The sequence below is a fragment of the Siphateles boraxobius genome, unplaced genomic scaffold, assembly GCF_051911475.1.
Source record: "Siphateles boraxobius isolate OS27281-9 unplaced genomic scaffold, OSU_SipBor_1 66, whole genome shotgun sequence".
Taxonomy (NCBI): Eukaryota; Metazoa; Chordata; class Actinopteri; order Cypriniformes; family Leuciscidae; genus Siphateles; species Siphateles boraxobius.
In genome coordinates, this window is record NW_027509193.1 from 2,706,561 (window position 1) to 2,727,500 (window position 20,940).

Here is a 20,940-nt window from a genome sequence, read left to right on the forward strand (position 1 = left end):
CATTGTATTATATTATATCACATTATATTATATAATGTTATATTATATTATATTACATTACATTATATTACATTAATATTATAATACATAGCATTACATTACTTTACATTACATTATATTATATAATGTTATATTATATTATATTGTCTAACTTTATATTACATTACATTACATTATATTATATTATGTTACATTACATTACATTACATTACATTATATTATATTACATTACATTATGTTATATTACATTACATTACATTATATTAGATTATATCATATTATATAATTTTATATTATATTATATTGTCTAACTTTATATTACATTACATTACATTATATTATATTATGTTACATTACATTACATTACATTACATTATATTATATTACATTACATTATGTTATATTACATTACATTACATTACATTATATTAGATTATATCATATTATATAATTTTATATTATATTGTATAATGTTATATTTTATTACATTATATTATATTATATAATGTTATATTATATTATAATACATAACATTACATTACTTTACATTATATTATATTATATAACTTTATATTACATTACATTAAAATACATTGTATTATATTATATTACATTATATTATATAATGTTATATTATATTATATAACTTTTTATTACATTACATTACATTATATTATATTTTATAATGTTACATTACATTATATTATATAACTTTATTATATGATATTATAATTTATTATATTATATTACATTACATTATATTATATATCTTTATTATATGATATTATAATTTATTATAATATATTACATTACATTATATTATATAATGTTATATTATATTATATTGTATAACTTTAGATTACATTATATATAGTTATATTTAAATGTATCACTGTATATTGGATTAGGCATAGTTCTCCCAAAAATCATCATTTACTCACCCTCAACTTGTTCAAAACCTGTATGAGTTTCTTTTTTCTGCTGAACACAAAAGAAGATATTTTGAAGATTGTCAGTGACCAAACTGTTGATGGGCTCCATTGACTTTCACAGTATATTTTCCCCCCAATACTGCAGAAGTCAATGTGGTCCATCAACTGTCTGGTCAGTGTCCAGCAGAGGGCAACAGGCTACAACATATATGAGACCGGAGGGGAAATTCAGAGCAGCATATTGACATTACAGTTTTTTCCAATTGCTAACACACTAAAATGACATATGCACAGCACAATTATTTAAACTGACACACAGAGAGCAACACCTCTTCTCAAGTTTCCAAAAGTCTAAACACATTTTCAGCTTTACACACATTTTGCAATTCAAAATGGCACTTTTTAACACGGTTCTCTGCACAAGACACAACAATCTGACATAAAGTCACATTTGGCAATTCAATACACTGCCATTCAAAATGACACTACATGAGCTAATTGGCCAATACATGCGCCACCTGGCCAAACACCTCAATGGTTAATTGTTAACACTTCAATCAGGATGTAAGCACTATGAAAAGACCACAGGTGAGCACCTTTTTTTTATTTTTTACAACCACTATGGACAACGTTGCAGAGAGAGGAAGAGGAAGAGGAAGAGGGTGAGAATGAGAATGAAAAGACGGACAGACAACAACTTTCAAATGAAATCAGAGAAACCTAGTTGATCATGTCATAAACCATGGGCTGACAATGCGAGACTTGAGACCCAACTTGAGCCGTTTTACTGTCGCCAGTTTCATCCGGACATTTCGACTGGATTACAGGTATGTAGGCTAACCAAAATGTCATGTAGTACACATGTAGTACACCCTATATCATAGTGTATCAGTTGGGTGACACCTGTCTACTTCATGAATGGCTGATGTCATACACTAACTGTACAAGTTTCCTGTATAATGCACTCTACTGTGGGGGAAATATCTTTAGGCTGCATTGTGCAAGCCCTATAATTTAGTTTTTTAGTTTTTCTAAAGGACTGAGAGATGCAACCATGCTGGAGGAAGGGGCCAAATGCTCACCGGGTACAGGAAGCTGCCATTGTAAACTTTTTATTTTACTCAGATTACGAGAAATTCAAAGCCACAACACCATATTCAACAACACCATATTCAACAACACCATATTCAACGAGTCAGAATGAAACAACTTTATAAGGTGCTGTTTCAGAGAAACTATCAAAGAAACAAAGAGATCATATGTGGATAAGTACAATATTGACTGCAGTACACTACACGCACATTGTTTCCCAGTGTACTGGATAACACCATATTGACTGATGTTTGTTCTTTGTTTTCAGGGAGTACTGGAAATGGATGCTCATGCAATCCCAAAGGAGTTCATCTTTATAGTTATAGATGAGGCTTGGTTCAAACAAAGACCAGAAGAAAGGGGAGAAACGTCATTGACCACAGAGCCATTATAGATGTTGTTGGCCAACATGGTGAGAACATCACAATGATTTATTAAAGCTGCAAGCAGCGATGAAGAGGGCTCTCGCACCCGTGCCGCCGCCACCCGGCGGTTTTAGGAAGACAGATCATGGTGGGTAGTATGTAATGATAATAAATATAGGAGGACTATGTCAAAATATTTGTATTTGCCACACTTCCTGCTACCAGCAGGTGGCGCTATTGCTATAACCAAATATGAGCATGGTCATGTGTTCAGGACAGCACTCTTATCAAACATGTGAAGTTTGGATGAACCCTCCCAAGTTTATCGCTTCCAGTTGTGTTTAGGGCTATGCTCCAAGAAACTTTTCAGTAGGTATTGGGTTATTACATGTATGTACCGAATTTAGTCCACGTACGTGAAACGTAGCGCCAGGGGCAATTAGTCGAAATATTTGTTTGCCCAACTTTTTGCCCATTTGCCCCACCCAATTCTGAAATCCATATCAGATGTAAATTTCGCACCCGTGCCGCCACCACCACCCGGCGGTTTTAAGAAAACAGAGCACGGTGGGCAGTATGTCATGATAATAAATATAGGAGGACTATGTCAAAGGATTTGTATTTGCACACTTCCTGCTACCAGCAGGTGGCGCTATTGCTATAACCAAATATGAGCATGGTTATGTGTTCAGGACAGGACTCTTATCAAACATGTGAAGTTTGGGGCAGATCGGACATTGTATGCCTGAGTTACTGCAGGCTGTCTGTGGTTGCCTCGCAACATCGGAACTGCAAGCAATATTGAACTATATGACATATTCATGCACAAATCACCAAAAGGCTGAAATTGGGTGTACATTTGTCAGGCCGCCAAGGGCACACCCTTCGACGTAAACTCAAGATCTTCGCAATTTAACGTCGCAAAGGCCTTAAGATTACACTCACCAAATTTGAAGAGGATCAGATCAAAACTGTAGGAGGAGTTCGTTAAAGTACAACATCAGGAAATTACGAAAAATGCACAAAATCTCGGAGGAAGTTCAAAATAGCTGACTTCCTGTTGTGTTTAGGGCTATGCTCCAAGAGACTTTTTTGTAGGTATTAGGTCATTACATGTATGTACCAAATTTCATACCTGTACGTGAAACGTAGAGCCGGGGCAAAATGTGGGGGCAATAATTTACAGAATTTGCCCCACCCAATTTTGAAAACCATATCATGCGTAAATTTTCACCACTTCTGAAGCGTTTGCAAAGTTTCATGAGTTTTCGAGCATGTTTAGGCCCTCTAAAAAGTGATTCATTTAGGAGAAGAAGAAGAAGAAGAAGAAGAAGAAGAAGAAGCGGAATAACAATAAAAGGATCAAAAACAATAGGGTCCTCTCACCATCGGTGCTTGGGCCCTAAATATTTGCTAATAAACCTGAAAGGATAATCAAGAGTTATAATTTGGTCTCTGGGTTATCGGATCACAATTTAACCTTAGTTGCACAGAAACTAACGAAAAACAGATTTAAAAAATATAGGAACTTCTAATCATATTTTTCATTGTATACCGAAAGATAAATTAGTAGCATTTGATGAGGAAATAGCTGATCTAGAGTGGAATGATATCTTATCTTCCAAGGATATAGATTATGGTTGTAATATATTTTATAATAGAATTAATTCTGTAAGAGATACATTTATTGTTAGTGTTCGGGGAAAAAAAATATAGGCATAAGAATATGTTACCGTGGTTCAATGTGAAATTATGGAAGCTGATGAAAAATAGCGATTCAGCTCTAAAGAAATCTATTAGGACTGGAAGAGACATTGATAGGCTTTGTTATAAGGGTCTGCGAAATAAAGTAATTCGAGAGCTGAGAGTAGCTAAATCCAATTATTATCTTCATTTATTGAATGAGGCGAAAGGCAACAGTAAGCTAATTTGGAAAAACATAAATACCCTTTTACGAAAAGAAACAAATTTTACAGGAAATGTTAAACTTAAAGTTAGGGGAAAGCTAATTGAAGATGATTGTGCTATTGCTACCATTTTTAAGAATTTTTTTTATTGACTCCGTTAAAGAATTAGGGGATACATTTTCAAGAAGGGGAATAAATGTTAGTCCAATTGAGGATGTATGTGAAAGTTTGAATCTAATTAAGACTAACGAAACGCAAGTTAATAAAGTTATTAGCTCATTGAAGAATTCAAAATGTAAATATGTTCATCATTTAGATACTATGTTTGTTAAAACTCACAAAGACAGTTTAACCCCGGTTATCACTCATTTTATTCATTTGTCATTTGAAGGTAGTGTTTACTGCGTGGAAAAAAGCCATCGTTACTCCTATTTTTAAATCTGGAGACCATTATGTGGTTAGTAACTATAGACCCATAAGCATACTGCCAGTACTCTCTAAGGTTGCTGAGAAGATCATTTTTGAACAGTTGACATCCCATCTCAATACCATTGAGTCTGGCTTACATAGTATGCAATTTGGTTTCAGAGTAAATCATTCTACCGAAATAGCTACTTTACATTTTATAGAGCAAAAAAAATCTAAAGTTGATAAAGGAGGATTTGTTGGGGCTGTATTTTTAGATCTGCGAAAAGCTTTTGATACTGTTAATCATACAGTTCTCCCTTCTAAATTGTCTACATTTCATTTTTCACCTTTCACCGCTTTGGCATGGGTATCCTGCATACTTATTAAATAGAGAACAATGTGTAAGAATTAAAGGGGTTAAGCCCTGTAATTTGCATTATACAATGGGTGTACCCCAAGGATCAGTACTAGGGCCCTTACTATTTAGTTTGTATATTAACGATCTTCCACAACATTGTGAAGGGATACCAAGTACAAATGTATGCTGATGACACTGTTATCTTTACACATGCGAAAACAGCAGAATTAGCAGCTGAGAAGTTAAAAGTTGCTATAGTAAAGATTCAACAGTGGCTAGATCAGTCATGTCTTAGCTTAAACATCAGTAAAACAAAAGGATTTTTTTTCCCTCAAAAGCACACGTTAAATCTTCTGATGTGGATATATTTATTAATGAAAAGATAGAAATTGTAAATGAGATTAATTATCTTGGTTTAATATTGGACTCAAATCTCAGTTTCAAAAAACACGTAAAGAAAATGGTGAGGAATATGACAAATTTTAGGCAAATTAGACAATGTCTTTCTTTTGATGTAGCAAAGGCATTTATGCATGCTACAATTTTTTCTCACATGTCCTATTGCTTGACATGTTGGGGTCAAGCTGGTGAAACTGTTATTAAACCCTTAAAATATCTATATAAACAGACATTAAAAATTTTAGATAAAAAACCTAACCATTTTCATTCTTGTAGGATCATAGAGAAACATAACTTTTTAAACGTTGATAATTTTAGACTTTATTCAAGTTTGTGTATGGTTCATAAAATCTTAAACGATCTGGCTCCTTCTGTATTACGTGATTTTATTCATTTTCGCTGTGACACCTCTGTGAGATCTACCAGACTATCACTTATGAGTAATTGTCTAGTTCCTTTTCGACTTTCAGCATTTGCACTATCATCTTTCGCAGTGAAAGCCACAAATCAGTGGAATGCCCTACCTGAGGATATAAAAGGGTGTAAATCGTATGGTCTTTTTAAAGTGAAGTTAAAATCTTTGTTAAAATTGAACCAATTATGTAGCCATTGAGATTGTTGTAGTTAATTTTTTAACTAGCCTTGACAGTATGTGTGTATGTACAGTATGTTTTTATTGTCTGTGTAATGTTATGTTAGTTTTGACCTGTTTGGGGGACTGCGGATGAAAAATAGCCTTTGGCTAAAGTAGGCTAAAGTATTTTGATAAAACCAGCCTAGTTTGCAAAATTGTGTGTTAGCAATTGGAGAAAAACTGTAATGTATAGCACACTTCAACTCTTCGTAGTTTAGACACCTTACAGATATTGTGTTTTTATTTATCAATTATACAAATAAGTGAAAACAGGGAGCATACCTTATATTAGGCTGTATACAAGTCATATAATTGTCTGGAAATGACAAGAAATACAGTTAAAATATTTATCCAATAAATACAAGCAACTGTAAAAGTTGTGGACATTTATTGGTCAAAAGGTGTGGGAACCTCAATCTCTATTCTGTTTTTATCACAGCTTGAGTTTCACAGACAGACGTGTTCAGTCATGTGTGTGTGACTATGGTTCCCGGAGTCTTAGCATGCAACCTGCTGGGTATGTTATTGTGCAGAGTGTGTGTGTGTGTGTGTGTGTGTGTGTGTGTGTGTGTGTGTGTGTGTGTGTGTGTGTGTGTGTGTGTGTGTGTGTGTGTGTGTGTGTGTGTGTGTGTGTGTGTGTGTGTGTGTGTGTGTGTTTTCAGCGTTCATCCACTCAGGGACTGTGTTCTGTCAGCACACCTGTGATCTGTTCAGTCACCCAAGCCCTGCGTTTGCTCATTTACCGATGAGTCTGCTGATCTTCTGTGTGGGATGTGCGTGAGGAACCGTGTTTATGTGTTTGTGAGTTGTTGAGGTTAACCTCAGGAGGATATAGTAAATTTGGTTTAATACATTCAAAGTGTTTATGTACAGTATCTGTACCTAATCTAACTTAATAGACATCCAGCCTTATACTAAGAGTAAAACAGTAAAGATAGACAACTAATAAATTAATAATTAAAGGGTAAGTTCACTCAAAATGAAAATGCTGTTGTCATTTAATCACCTCATCTCGTTTCAAACCCTTAAGACTTTCGTTGATCTCCGGAACTCAAATTAAGATGTTTTTAATGAAATCTAAGAGATTTCTGTCACTCCATTGTCCGTCTACGCAACTACCACTTTGACTCTTCAAAAAGTTCATAAAGAGATCGTAAAACTAATCCATATGAATTGAGCGGTTTAGTCCAATTTTTTTAAGAGACTCGATCTCTTTATATGTTGAACAGATTGAATTTAGGCTTTTATTCACATACAAAAATTCATAAACTCACACATCAGTTGTGGTAAACGGAAGCGAGAAATGAGATTCATTCTCGTGTTTGCATCACGTTTGAGCTTCAGCAAGAACCAATGAGGTTCATTCTTGTGTTACGCATCACGTTTGACCTTCTGCAAGAACCAATGAGACTCATTCTTGTGTTACGCATCACGTTTGAGCTTCAGCAAGAACGAATGAGGTTCATTCTTGTGTTACGCATCATGTTTGAGCTTCTGCAAGAACCAATGAGACTCATTCTTGTGTTACGCATCACTTTGAGCTTCAGCAAGAACCAATGAGGTTTATTCTTGTGTTACGCATCACGTTTGACCTTCTGCAAGAACCAATGAGACTCATTCTTGTGTTACGCATCACGTTTGAGCTTCAGCAAGAACGAATGAGGTTCATTCTTGTGTTACGCATCATGTTTGAGCTTCTGCAAGAACCAATGAGGTTCATTCTTGTGTTACGCATCATGTTTGAGCTTCTGCAAGAACCCATGAGGTTCATTCTCGTGTTACGCATCATGTTTGAGCTTCTGCAAGAACCCATGAGGTTCATTCTTGTGTTACGCATCATGTTTGAGCTTCTGCAAGAACGAATGAGGTTCATTCTTGTGTTATGCATCATGTTTGAGCTTCTGCAAGAACCAATGAGGTTCATTCTTGTGTTACGCATCACGTTTGAGCTTCTGCAAGAACCAATGAGGTTCGTTCTCGTGTTACGCATCACGTTTGAGCTTCAGCAAGAGGTTTGTACTCGCGCTTCAAGCAGGTTCAGTTGAGCTTCTGTTTTTGTCCGTTGATGAATGTTTATGTGCGAATAAAAGCCTAAATTAAATCTGTTCATCATATAAAGCGATCATGTCTCTTTGGACTAAACCACTCAATTCATATGTATTAGTTTTATGATCTCTTTATGAACTTTTTAAAGTGTCAAATTGGGAGTTGCAGCTTTCAATGGAGAGTACAGAACTGGCTCAGATTTCATCAAAAAAAAATTCTTTATTTGTGTTCAGAATATGAACGAAAGTTTTACGGGTTTGGAACGACATTAGGGTGAGCAAATAACGGCAGAATTTTAAAATTTACTTAAACTATCCCATTAAATAAGAAAATCACAAAACCATTGATTGAAACTTCAACACGCTGTGTAAGCAGAAAACAACGGTCCCCTGTTCCCTGTCTGTTCATGGGAGCATCTCAAACACTGTCTCACTGTCAGCAGAAAGGAGGCAGACAGAGCGAGAGAGAGACATTTAATTAAAACGCACAATTGAGTTTGGTGTCCCGACAGCTTGTTACGCTTTAATAATTCACTGTCCGGTGAAGTCCTGGAGATGTGACGGGTATATGTTGTGTAGAACCCTGTACGGTAATGAGAAGATCTGGTGGCCAACAGTCGAAACTGAGCCACAGCTGAAACCCAACAGTGACTCCTGTAATCATGCAGAAACTGGAGCGGAGAGGGGAAATGGATGCGAGATCGCCAGCGTTTCGTGTTGGGGTTTGACAGGGCCTGAAATCCACCGGCTAGCGGAGCGTCTCTGATAAACAGAACTCCTGGAGCGGGGACTGATCACATGTGTCAGGATAATGCAAAGTCAGGTAGTTTAAAGGGATAGTTCACCCAAAAGTTTAAATTAGCCCATGATTTACTCACCCTCAAGCCACCCTAGCTGTATATGACATTCTTCTTTCAGATGAATACAATCAGAGTTATATTAAAAAATGTCCTGGCTCTTCCAAGCTTTGTAATGGCAGTGAATGGCAGTTTCTGTGATGAAGTCCATAAAAGTGCATCTCTGCATCATAAAAGTGCATCTCTCCATCATAAAAGTGCATCTCTCCATCATAAAAGTTCTCCACACGCTCTGGGGGGTTAATAAAGGCCGTCTGAAGTGAAGCGATGTGTTTGTGTAAGAAAAATATCGATATTTAACACTTAATAGTCTAAAATAACTAGCTTCCGGCCGTACGCATTGATTTACGGTGAAAGAGTAACTCGTGACGCATGACACATTGATGAACGCGGAAGCTCAGAGGATAGAGCAAAACAAAACACCAGTCATGAATTAAAAGTCTAAAACAATAATTTTTTAGAGAGAGATGTCGGAGGAGCTTGAGTTTATTGCCCTGTTTGTTTGAACTGCGAGTGTCAAAGCTTACGCTACTCTTACATCCTACATCATACATGTGTCACGAGTTACTCTTTCGATGCGTACGGCTTTACGGCAGTCGATAAAGTTTTAAATATGGATATTTTTCTTACACTAATGCATCGCTTCGCTTCAGAATGCCTTTGTTAACCCGCCATAACATGTCATATGTGCTGCATGCATTTGGATGACTATATTGCCAACCCAAGGTTTTTTTTATTATCAAATTAAGTGTTCCCAGACATTTGAATGGTCTTTTATTGTCAAATGAGGCATTCCACAAAATTTGAATGCCTTAAGGACCTGAATGGGTGATCTGGATCAGCCACAACCATCAGGTTATGACAAATGAGGCAAGCAAGAGGAAGTTCAGACAACAAAAAAACAAACTTCTTGGCATATCTGAATCAATTTAGTAGTTTGTACAGAAAAAATAACAGCTTTGGTCATTATTATGGATAATAAGTTATTAATATGGAAGTTATTATTTTAATGAATATGGATTTCCATAATAAGTATTTTTAAGTGTACCTTTTTTTCCACAAGGGAAACCATAAATCACAAACACAAAACCTCATGACTCTAATGCTTGACATGTTATTAAAATGATGTCATTAAGGAACTGCCTTTTCTTACTCATTATACAAAAGATTAACAGGATGGATTATGGAACTCAAAATTGAAATGATATTAAAACAATATCAAAACAAAACATGCTTTGTTCAACATTAAATGGTCATCCATTTTCTAGTCATTTTTCATGTTGGAAACATCTGCTCAAACCAAAGTAGTACAATTATTAGCCCATTCCCATGTCTGCTTAATGATTAAATAAATCATATGTGATTTCCATATTTGAAAATGACGAATTAAGACACCCCAGACAGCAACATAGTGTCGGCCCAGATCCGGCCCACACTTGGTACACGTTGAATCCACGTGCACCAGATGTGGGCCGGATCTAGGCCGACACTATGTTGCTGTCTGGGACATGTAAAATGACCTGCATGAGAGGACTGACCCGTATCACAGCTGATGTCATTCTCAACCTTTGGCTGAGATTTCTCATAATGTATAAGTGTCAGTTTGTAACCCTACGCAGAGATTAAACAATAGCAGCTGACTCACTGAACAGAAGCCCACGCTGCATAATGCATGAGAATCCACCCAACCGTTATCTTCCACAACTCTTAAAACTTTAATGGCGCACATGCTTTTTCAGGACTCGGGCGAGCCCAAATTGAATCAGATCTGAATAATAGCACGGCCTGCAACAAGGTAATCCCCTTTATCCGAATCTGTAATTATTGTTTTTCATACTTCATACACCATCTAGCCGAAACAAACACTCTAGAGCTATGAATTAGCCGGTAACGCTGTGTTATCACGAAGGATGAGGTGCCCATTAAAGATTCAGAGACCTTTAATAAGTAAGACGACCCTGACACTTCTTCCTTGGTATGAGTTTTTGGTGACAATGAAGCGAGGTGCATCAATTATTGACCAGCAAGAGACACAGGCACAAGACGCTGGAACCAGCCCGTGGATCTACGGCCTTCATCCCACCAGACCAGTTAATTGCCACGGCAGGACAAAAGAAATTTGGCCAGCATTACTTATTTACTTCACTCTTTTGCTTTCTTGATTAGACATTCTCATCAAATCTTGCTGGGAAGCCCTGCTCGAGTTACGGAGCGATAATCCCACCCATTCTTGCGGTTTCTTCATGGCCCCATGCACGACTGAGATGTCAAGTGTTCAGGTCACATCTATTGACAACATACAGTTGATACTGTTCACCGTAGCTTCAGTTAATTACACGGGATTATCATTAAATGTGCATTATATCTCACTGAACTGGTGCAGTCATTCATTATTTATTAGATGCATTGGAATGGAAGTGAAAAGCTGCATGACGCTTTAAAACATGGATTTGACATTTAGCCTCTCTTTTAACCAGCTTGCTGAGATATAATACCATATACAGTAGACCTTGATTGAAGTTGACAGCATATTTAATATAAGGGACACATTTGTATCATGAGAGAATATCAAAAACTTTAAAGTGTTTAAAGTAGATGGCGTTTGAATAAATGTGCTTGGGGTACCAAAAGATCATATCTGAAGACAAATCTTTATATCAAAATAAAGAAATCAAAGTTTATATCAAAGAGAGAAAAAAACACTATAATTTTCTCATATTATACATTGCAGCATCACCTTTTTTCTCACCAGTCTGTTGTGATTGGTCTACTCTGCTCTAATTGGTCAGATGGCTCAGTCTGTTGTGATTGGTCTACTCTCCTCTAATTGGTCACATGGCACAGTCTGTTGTGATTGGTCTACTCTGCTCTGATTGGCCCAGTCTGTTGTGATTGGTCTACTCTGCTCTGATTGGTCAGATGACCCAGTCTGTTGTGATTGGTCTGCTCTGCTCTGATTGGTCAGATGGCCCAGTCTGTTGTGATTGGTCTACTCTTCTCTAATTGGTCAGAGGGCACAGTCTGTTGTGATTGGTCTACTCTGCTCTGATTGGCCCAGTTCGTTGTGATTGGTCTACTCTGCTCTGACTGGTCAGATGGCCCAGTCTATTGTGATTGGTCTACTCTAATTGGTCAGATGGCCCAGTCTGTTGTGATTGGTCTACTCTAATTGGTCAGATGGCCCAGTCTGTTGTGATTGGTCTACTCTAATTGGTCAGATGCCCTAGTCTGTTGTGATTGGTCTACTCTGCTCTGATTGGTCAGATGACCCAGTCTGTTGTGATTGGTCTAATCATCATCAGCACACAATACTCAGTGATACGAACATAGCAATGACATTTGTTTTTTGCAACCATTTGAGCTTGAGTCCTCATCCTCATCCTTTGGAAGTAAATGCACAGTGGATTTGCTTTCACAGCACAGAAAACAGTGTATTCTCGACATCTCAACAACACAAACCAAACTCTTCCAGTCTCAGCTAAAACTACAGTGTTTAAGAGTCAAAGTAGACATTGTTTGTGAGCAGCCAATAAAGACCATAGACTGGCAATATACAAATTAGGTTGGTATATTAGGTTTGCTCAGGAAGTAAGACTGAATTACTGATGACTAGTTTCAGGCAGTTCTGTTTTTCCCTGATTTTTTGTTTATTTTATTTCTCTCTCCCCCCATCACCCCCCCACCCCCACCTGTAAAAGTTGTCCACCTGTAGGTTTATCAATTTGTGCCTAGTTCTGCACTATTAAACATAATTTTATGTTGTAATGTGAGAAAGGTGAGTAAGACTAACTACTTAAAAACAAGAATGGTGGCTAAACCCATCACATACAGTCTTGCGATTCAGATCATTGTAGAAAACAATTCAAATGGCTTTTTGCCTTGATTTGCCTTCTTCTTGTTCTCACTCTGCAGCTTGAGACTGTACAGTAATAATATTGCACTGTCACAACTGTCCTGCTCACCTGCCCTTGTCACATGATCCTATTCTACTGTCCAAAGAGTCAGCCTGGACCTGGCGTCTCCGATTTCCTTCCTGTTTGCAAGTCATGGTTTCTAATCCTTTAGGGGTCATAGATCTATTGTATCCCTGAATACTGGTATCCATGACTGTCCCAGCCCTGTATATCCCAGCAGTGCTGCATGCATCTCATTTACAGCTCTTACGTCTTGGTAAATTCTTTGCTCATTAATATACACTTGACATTGTTTATTTATTTATGTACCTTTTTTCAGTTCATAAACATGGCAGGATTTTCTTTGACAATGGATTATGAAAATTTGTAACTATTTTGACAAACATTGCATTTAGTCAACGCCAATGGTTTTCTGCACAGGATTTAATCAGGGATTTTTAAGAAGATGATTATCAGATAAATTATAAAATATCAAAACCGCAGCATTAAATGTTCAGGCAATATATTTTGAAACAGTGGAAATTACTTGGAAAATCTTTTTTGTTGTTGTTGTTGAGAAATTAAAACCAAGCAGAAGCCTCTATCACATGCTTCAGCAGTGGGCGGGACAAAGACACACGCGGTAATGCCATTGGCTGAACGCACATATTGTGATTAATATTCATGAGCCTGCCTCACATTAACCTGCAGGAACTGAGCTGCCGCTGAAAATATGCAATCTACCTGACTTCCGAGGGAAAATGTGAACAAAAAGAGAAGTCCTCTCAGACTTTTGTAAGTTAATGTCATTTACTTGTAAGACTGGAAAAACTGGAAGGACTTTAAGAGAGGGCCACTCTCTAAGAAAACAAAGGAAATTAACATTTGAACTCCCCCTCATGCACTATTGAGACGAAGGTCTCACCTCCCTCATCCTGATCTACATTTCTCTCCCCCATTCTTCATCCTGGCAGAGATCTCCCAAACTCACACAAGAATCTAAATGGTTTAATGTGAATGATTATCATCGAGCTTTAAACATGTTTGGTATTATTTGAAATGTCTCGGTGCGACTGGTACAAATGTCTCATTCCCAAAGAAGTAAATCAAAAGGTAATAAAGTTCTTAAGAAGTTTAAAAATATCTTCCACACTGGAGGGTGTGTCTTTGAGTTAACACCTTCTGACCATTTGACTGAATGCTAATTTTCCACTGCTAGCAACTGGTGCCTTACAGGTAAATTTCCACTGTGGATGATGTTTAGATTTGAAATGAGGTCTGGGTATATAATGAAATGCAGCGAGAGCTCAGGGCTCTTTTTCTGTATCCAGAACAGCCCGTGAGGTCAAGAGCCGAGTCTCTCTGCCTCACGTATTTCTTGTCGGGTATTTTCCTCTTTGTTCTAGAGCATTTGATGTTTTGCATTGATTACCTTTGAATTGATTATGGAATTGTAATGATACATTTACCTGACATATTAAATTGTGATATTTGATTATTCTTATTGACATTATTTTCATTCAAGAGTTTAAAAGAATAGTAAAACATTCGCTCAAATTTAATGATGCACAGATATCATTAAAACCTTTTTCATTCATGGAGTCAGATGAAATAACGAGAAAATACATATGGGAAAATGAATTGTATTTAACCAAAAATACTTTGCCGCGAGAAAAAACAGTAACACACAGAGACCTTTACCGCTAATTCGAATACCGCCATTGGATCGAGTTAGACGGCCTTACAAAGTGGTGACCCCGACGTGATCTCGCATCACAAGCGAGCAACGTCCTATCCAGCAAAGTATTGGGATTTTAAAATCAACTTGAGGTTTGAACATCTTCTCTTTCTTCCGCCGTTATGGTAAGTCAACTTTTTCTGCCCTTTTTTAGAAGTGTTGATAAAATGTTGTCTGCGTTGTTACTGATCGGAAAGGCATTTGTTTAGTCCGGAACTGAAACACGTGAGGACGTGATAGTTGCGCCGCAGATGAAGAATGAAAACCCTTGTTAATAGATTTTAAAGATATCCTTGTTTGCCTACGCAACGAGAAACGAAACCTAAATTGGAAAACATCTTCCAAATTATATTCTGGTACTCGATGAAGAGCTGTAAATTTGAGCCTCAAGTTTTAAAGTCAGACTGTTTTCTCCATTGTTGTATTGGCCTTGTTGAAACAAACGAGCAACACGTGGTTAAAAATGAGCAAACAACAGAAAGAAAATTCTAAGTTTGTAAACAATCGGAAAACATGTGATTTTATATAAAAAGGCAAGTCGATGCATTTGTTTATGAAAAGCAAATTTGGGAAAAAATAGGATTGTATGATCACAGGTTAAAATTTAGATTTCAAGGCTTAGCTAAATGCTATGACCATGCGTCAGATTCAAGGCTAAGCTAAATGCTATGACCATGTGTCTTCCAAAAACGATTAACAGGATATGGGACTAAAAAGCATGCAATAATTCTGTTTGTATTTTTAGATTTGTAATTGTGCTTAACACATTGTGCTCATAGAACACACTTTATGGTTGTTTGTGCTACTATATGCGCACATAGGCTAGTTAAGTTAAATTCTTTGAAACACATTATTGCTTAACTGTAAGTGTTGGATATAGCACTTAGGTTAAGGCTGTAGGTGCCATGCATTCTAGGCCATGTATCTTGTGTATACTGTGTAAACGTGTCTATGAGAAATTTGTTTGCCTCCTTATACAGGAGCATAGGATTGCCATGCGGCTACAATGTGTTTTCACAGTGCATTTGAAATCTACAAAAGAGAAACAACAAATGCGCATCTCATTAATCCTGAAACAAAACCTTTCCATATTCAAAGCTTTAGAGAACGCATACTTTTCCTCTCCATTCTATGGGAGCTGTTTCGCCTACATTTATAAATGGTTACGTTTGAATTAATTCTGAATTGCTCTACAATTATTTTCCCATTTAGAAATGGATTCGTATGTTATCAACAAGATTGGTGACGACCAATATTCTACATAGATTCAACTGTACTTGGTCTGCAAAGACGAGTTATTTCTGTCTAGAACAGCGAAATGCTGTTTGACCGACCTAGATTCGGGTGCGTCTGCTTTGTCTATTTTGGTTTAGTGTTATTTCAGATAAGTGTGACGTGGGACACCACGGGCTTGGCCATTCCAAAGCCATTATAAGAGAAGTGAAGTTGGTCGACTAGCGTCTTTAATGGTGGCCAAAACCTCTACTGAGGTAAAGTGACTAAATTAAATTCAGACAGATGCAATTCCATGGGGGCTATGAAAGTATCTTTGATTGTATACGTGTGAATACAGCAAATCTCAGGTATATAGCCAATTACCTCTGTTCTGTGATGAAACTGATCGGATTGTGATCGTGAGACCAACGTTAAGACAGAAAACGTGAGGACCTCTAAGCAACATAGTTTCCTAATCTAAAAACGGGGAAAATATAAAATAGAGTAAAAGAGAGTAATCAAATGTTAAAATGGCCACGTTGCCTTTATGTAGTCTTTAAAAAGACTAAATTAATCGAACAGGCATTTGAAATCTACATCAGAAACAGCGAATGTGCTTCTAATCAGCCCTGAGCCAAAAAACCTTTTCATATTCAAATGTATTGACATGAGAATGAGCAGAGATTTGACCATGTGTTTAGCACGTGCTTGCGGCTCATTGGGTGTTAACAACAACGCAATTCCTCATTGGCTATCAGCCTGGCCGTTGTTGTACATACGATGCACTGACCAGTACAGCTTTGACACTTTGACAACTAAGTTGTTCCAGAGACTCTTTAGAGACCAGAAACAATATAATTTAATTTATATTCCTTTTAATATAATATAATTGTATTATAACTCAAATTATAATATACATTATATTGTTATCGCCAAGCAGGGCATTAATTGGAGAAGTGTGACATTAATCCTTTCAGTTCGATTTCATTGGCCTGCTACCCAGTGCCAAAAGGGGAGGGGATGTGCTTTTATTTTTTGCCTTTACAAAACCACAACCAGAAGTCTGGCACAGGTAATAGCAAACCAAATCATCCTTAACTGGGACGCACCAACTAAAATTGAATCTGATCAGAGAAGTAAATTTACAAGGAGGGTGTGAACAGAAGTATCACAGCCTTTTGCAGGTCACAAGAGATCTGCACACGTGTGAATGACACCACAAAAAAGCAAATGCTAAGCAGGCAACACCCAAACAGGTGAACTAATTTCTGCCCACAGATCTGACTGTAAAGAGAGCAACTTTGAAATAAAGCCATGGGCATCGACTCATTTGATCTCATAAAAATATGAGTGAGAAAAACTCTGGTTAATCCAGAAATTTTCCCCAGCAGAACTGGGATCTCTAATGCTCATGACACAGCAGACTGTGAAGGCTCCACTGCAGAAGCAGCTTTTAGGTGTCACACACTGCACTGAAACAACAGCAATAGTTCAGACCTGATCAATGAAACTCGGTTTCATGTGGCAACTGGAATTAAAATTGCAATGGACATGATAATGGAGCAAGTTAAAAGAATTCCACATGTCTGAATTTGAAACTGTTGAAAACATCAGAATTAACTGTGGTTCTCTCTGCATTTGTTTCTGTCTCATGTGTATTACTGCAATTCCTTGAAGGACGGATGCCAGGATGGGCCGGACCCAACCTGCATCAGAGCCAGGACAGCGGGATTGTTAGAACATAACCTGAGACTCGGGAGATGGGTGAAAAGACACTTCAAGAGGCCATTAACATCTCACAATAGCACATCACTATATAAGCATGGCCTCACAGTATAGAACTGGAACTAAATTTACAACACAATTATTATAGATTAGATTCCACCCATCTCCTAGACACGAACACTGAACACACTCCTCCATCAATACACCCTCGCCTCATCATCACCAGGAATAGATCAAGTATATCCAGGCTGAACATCACACATCCTAAAAAGATAAAGATGACATAGAGTCCAAAAGTGTCACTTCACTAAAGACCTATTGTACATCTTCACACTAACAGATCCGGATAGCTTCACACATATTGGATGGTAAAGCTGATCCAATGATGACAGTCTAACAGAGACGCATAGCATACACTATTCACAACACACACAAAGACACTGTAATATACATATGAATGGCCACAATCACAAATCGATGATGCAAATTATAAGCAGAGACCGACCTGCTATTCAATTTTCAAAATGTTAAAATTTTCTGATTGTTGTTAGGGTGGTTGGAAAATCAGAGGGCCCCTGATTTCTCAACATATACCACTAATAACAAAAACATCATAAAAAAACGGATAGATCTGAAGTGTGAGCGCTTCAATCAATTACAAAATTGACAATTTAACCCTTTCATCGACTGTGACTTAGCCAGTAAACACACACACACACACATACAAAATTTACAATTTAATCCTGTCATCGACTTTGACATAGCCAGAACACACACTCTTACACACACTCTCTCTATCTCTCTCTCTCTCTCCCACACACACTCACACTCACTCACCACTGTTGCAAGGATTGAACTATCTACATTATTGAATGACTAAGCATGTCCCAAGTCACTTAGATCAGCATAGGTGGCTTGCATTAGAAGATCCCTGAACACAGTGATTATTATATATATGTATTTCTTCATAATTTTCGATAGAATATTATTAGTTATTACATGATTTATTGATGCATAGAATCTATTTGATTGTTTAGATTACACTGACCTCTTGCTGCATTTCCTTTGAATAATTCAGACCAAGAATATTTATAATTCCACTATCATTTAACTTCATCACAGTGGTAATGGAGAATTGGATATTTCAAATGAGACCACCTTACCATTCAGGACCTTTAGAAACACTCAAGACCAGATGTACCAATCGCACTTGCTGACATGAACCCATATATTGTTTTGTTTTTTTGTTTTGTTGCATTATATGTTCGGACGCATTTCCTCACATTTTTAAGTTCATAAGTGCTCAATCGTGAAGTGGACATTTAAGACGATTTTCAGGTGTCTCACACGAAGCAGTGTGGAACCAAGGAGAGCCCCTTCATCCATCGAGGTCTGCCCAGACAACCGCACCGCTGAAGGTGACAGGATTGGTCAAGAAGGGTCAGATTATCATCATGGGGAAGGTGCCAGAGAAGCAGAAGTTTCTCTATGAAGGAATGACCTGTCGACTGAATAAGTCACAAAGGTCCAGATTGACCCTATGAACTTTGCTCACATTCTAGGCTGAAACGCAAGAAGAAAACCTGAACGCATTCATCCACCTGCTGAACTCATGCCAAACACAGCATTCTGAAAGCTTCTACAGATGCTGATATTGCAAAGACAATTTTTGAGTTACGTCTCAAGGATTACAACAACCGTCTTACTGTGACCAGGCAAGTGTTCATCTGAATTTGACCCACGTGGTCAAGAGGCCAATCTGTAAGACTGGAAAAACTGGAAGGACTTTAAGAGAGGGCCACTCTCGAAGAAAACAAAGGAAATTAACATTTGAACTCCCCGTCATGCACTATTGAGACGAAGGTCTCACCTCCCTCATCCTGATCTACATTTCTCTCCCCCATTCTTCATCCTGGCAGAGATCTCCCAAACTCACACAAGAATCTAAATGGTTTAAAGCTCCAGTAGGTAGCTTTTATAAACAAATATTTGTTAAAACTCTCATTATGTCCTGACAGCAGAATATGAGACAGATAATCTGTGAAAAAAATCAAGCTCCTCTGGCTCCTCCCTGTGGTCCTATTGCCATTTGCAGAAATACACCGCTCCCGGTCAGAAACAACCAATCAGAGCCAGGAGGAATGTCTTAGCAGTGTCAATCACGCTCGTGTACGCGCTGATCACCCCTCTCTTGCACAGCGCGAGCGCGTACCGTCGTTCGTGACTCTCCTGTTCAAACTCGTTCATCCAAATGAACGAATCTTTTTTCGAGTCATTTCGTTCATTCAACGGCAGGCTCCGCTGTGGGGGAGGAGCTGTGGAGGGAGGGCTGTAGCGTAGCAGAGAGCAAGGGGGTTGGACCTGTAAGTTGTGCTTGTTCAACTTTTCAGGCTAAGTCAACATTTTCTCAAAACTCCCTACTGCAGCTTTAATGTGAATGATTATGATCAAGCTTTATACATGTTTGGTATTATTTGAAATGTCTCAGTGCGACTGGTACAAATGTGTCATTCCCAAAGAAGTAAACCAAAATGTAATAAAGTTCTTAAGAAGTTTAGAAACATCTTCCACACTGGAGGGTGTGTCTTTGAGTTAACACCTTCTGACCATTTGACTGAATGCTAATTTTCCACTGCTAGCAACTGGTGCCTTACAGGTAAATTTCCACTGTGGATGATGTTTAGATTTGAAATGAGGTCTGGGTATATAATGAAATGCAGCGAGAGCTCAGGGCTCTTTTTCTGTATCCAGAACAGCCCGTGAGGTCGAGAGCCGAGTCTCTCTGCCTCACGTATTTCTTGTCGGGTATTTTCCTCTTTGTTCTAGAGCATTTGATGTTTTGCATTGATTATCCTTTGAATTGATTATGGAATTGTAATGATACATTTACCTGACATATTAAATTGTGATATTTGATTATTCTAATTGACATTATTTTCATTCAAGAGTTTAAAAGAATAGTAAAACATTCGCTCAAATTTAATGATGCACAGATATCATTAAAACCTTTTTCATTCATGGAGTCAGATGAAATAACGAGAAAATACATATGGGAAAATGTATTGCATTTAACCAAAAATACTTTGCCGCAAGAAAAGACAGTAACACGCAAAGACCTTTACCAGACATTCGAATACCGCCATTGGATCGAGTTAGACGGCCTTACATACTTATATAAAAGCACATATGTAGGCTAATTTTTAATATGTTCTTAATATTCTGAAACCTAAAATGGCAAATGGGACACAGTACTATCTTGCGAGCAAGTCCTGATTTTGCAGAGTTAGACAACATATTTTGTTGATCCTGGAACAACATTTCTCTCTGAAAAATGTACTCATAACACCACAAAATGAAGCAATGGCTTTTTGT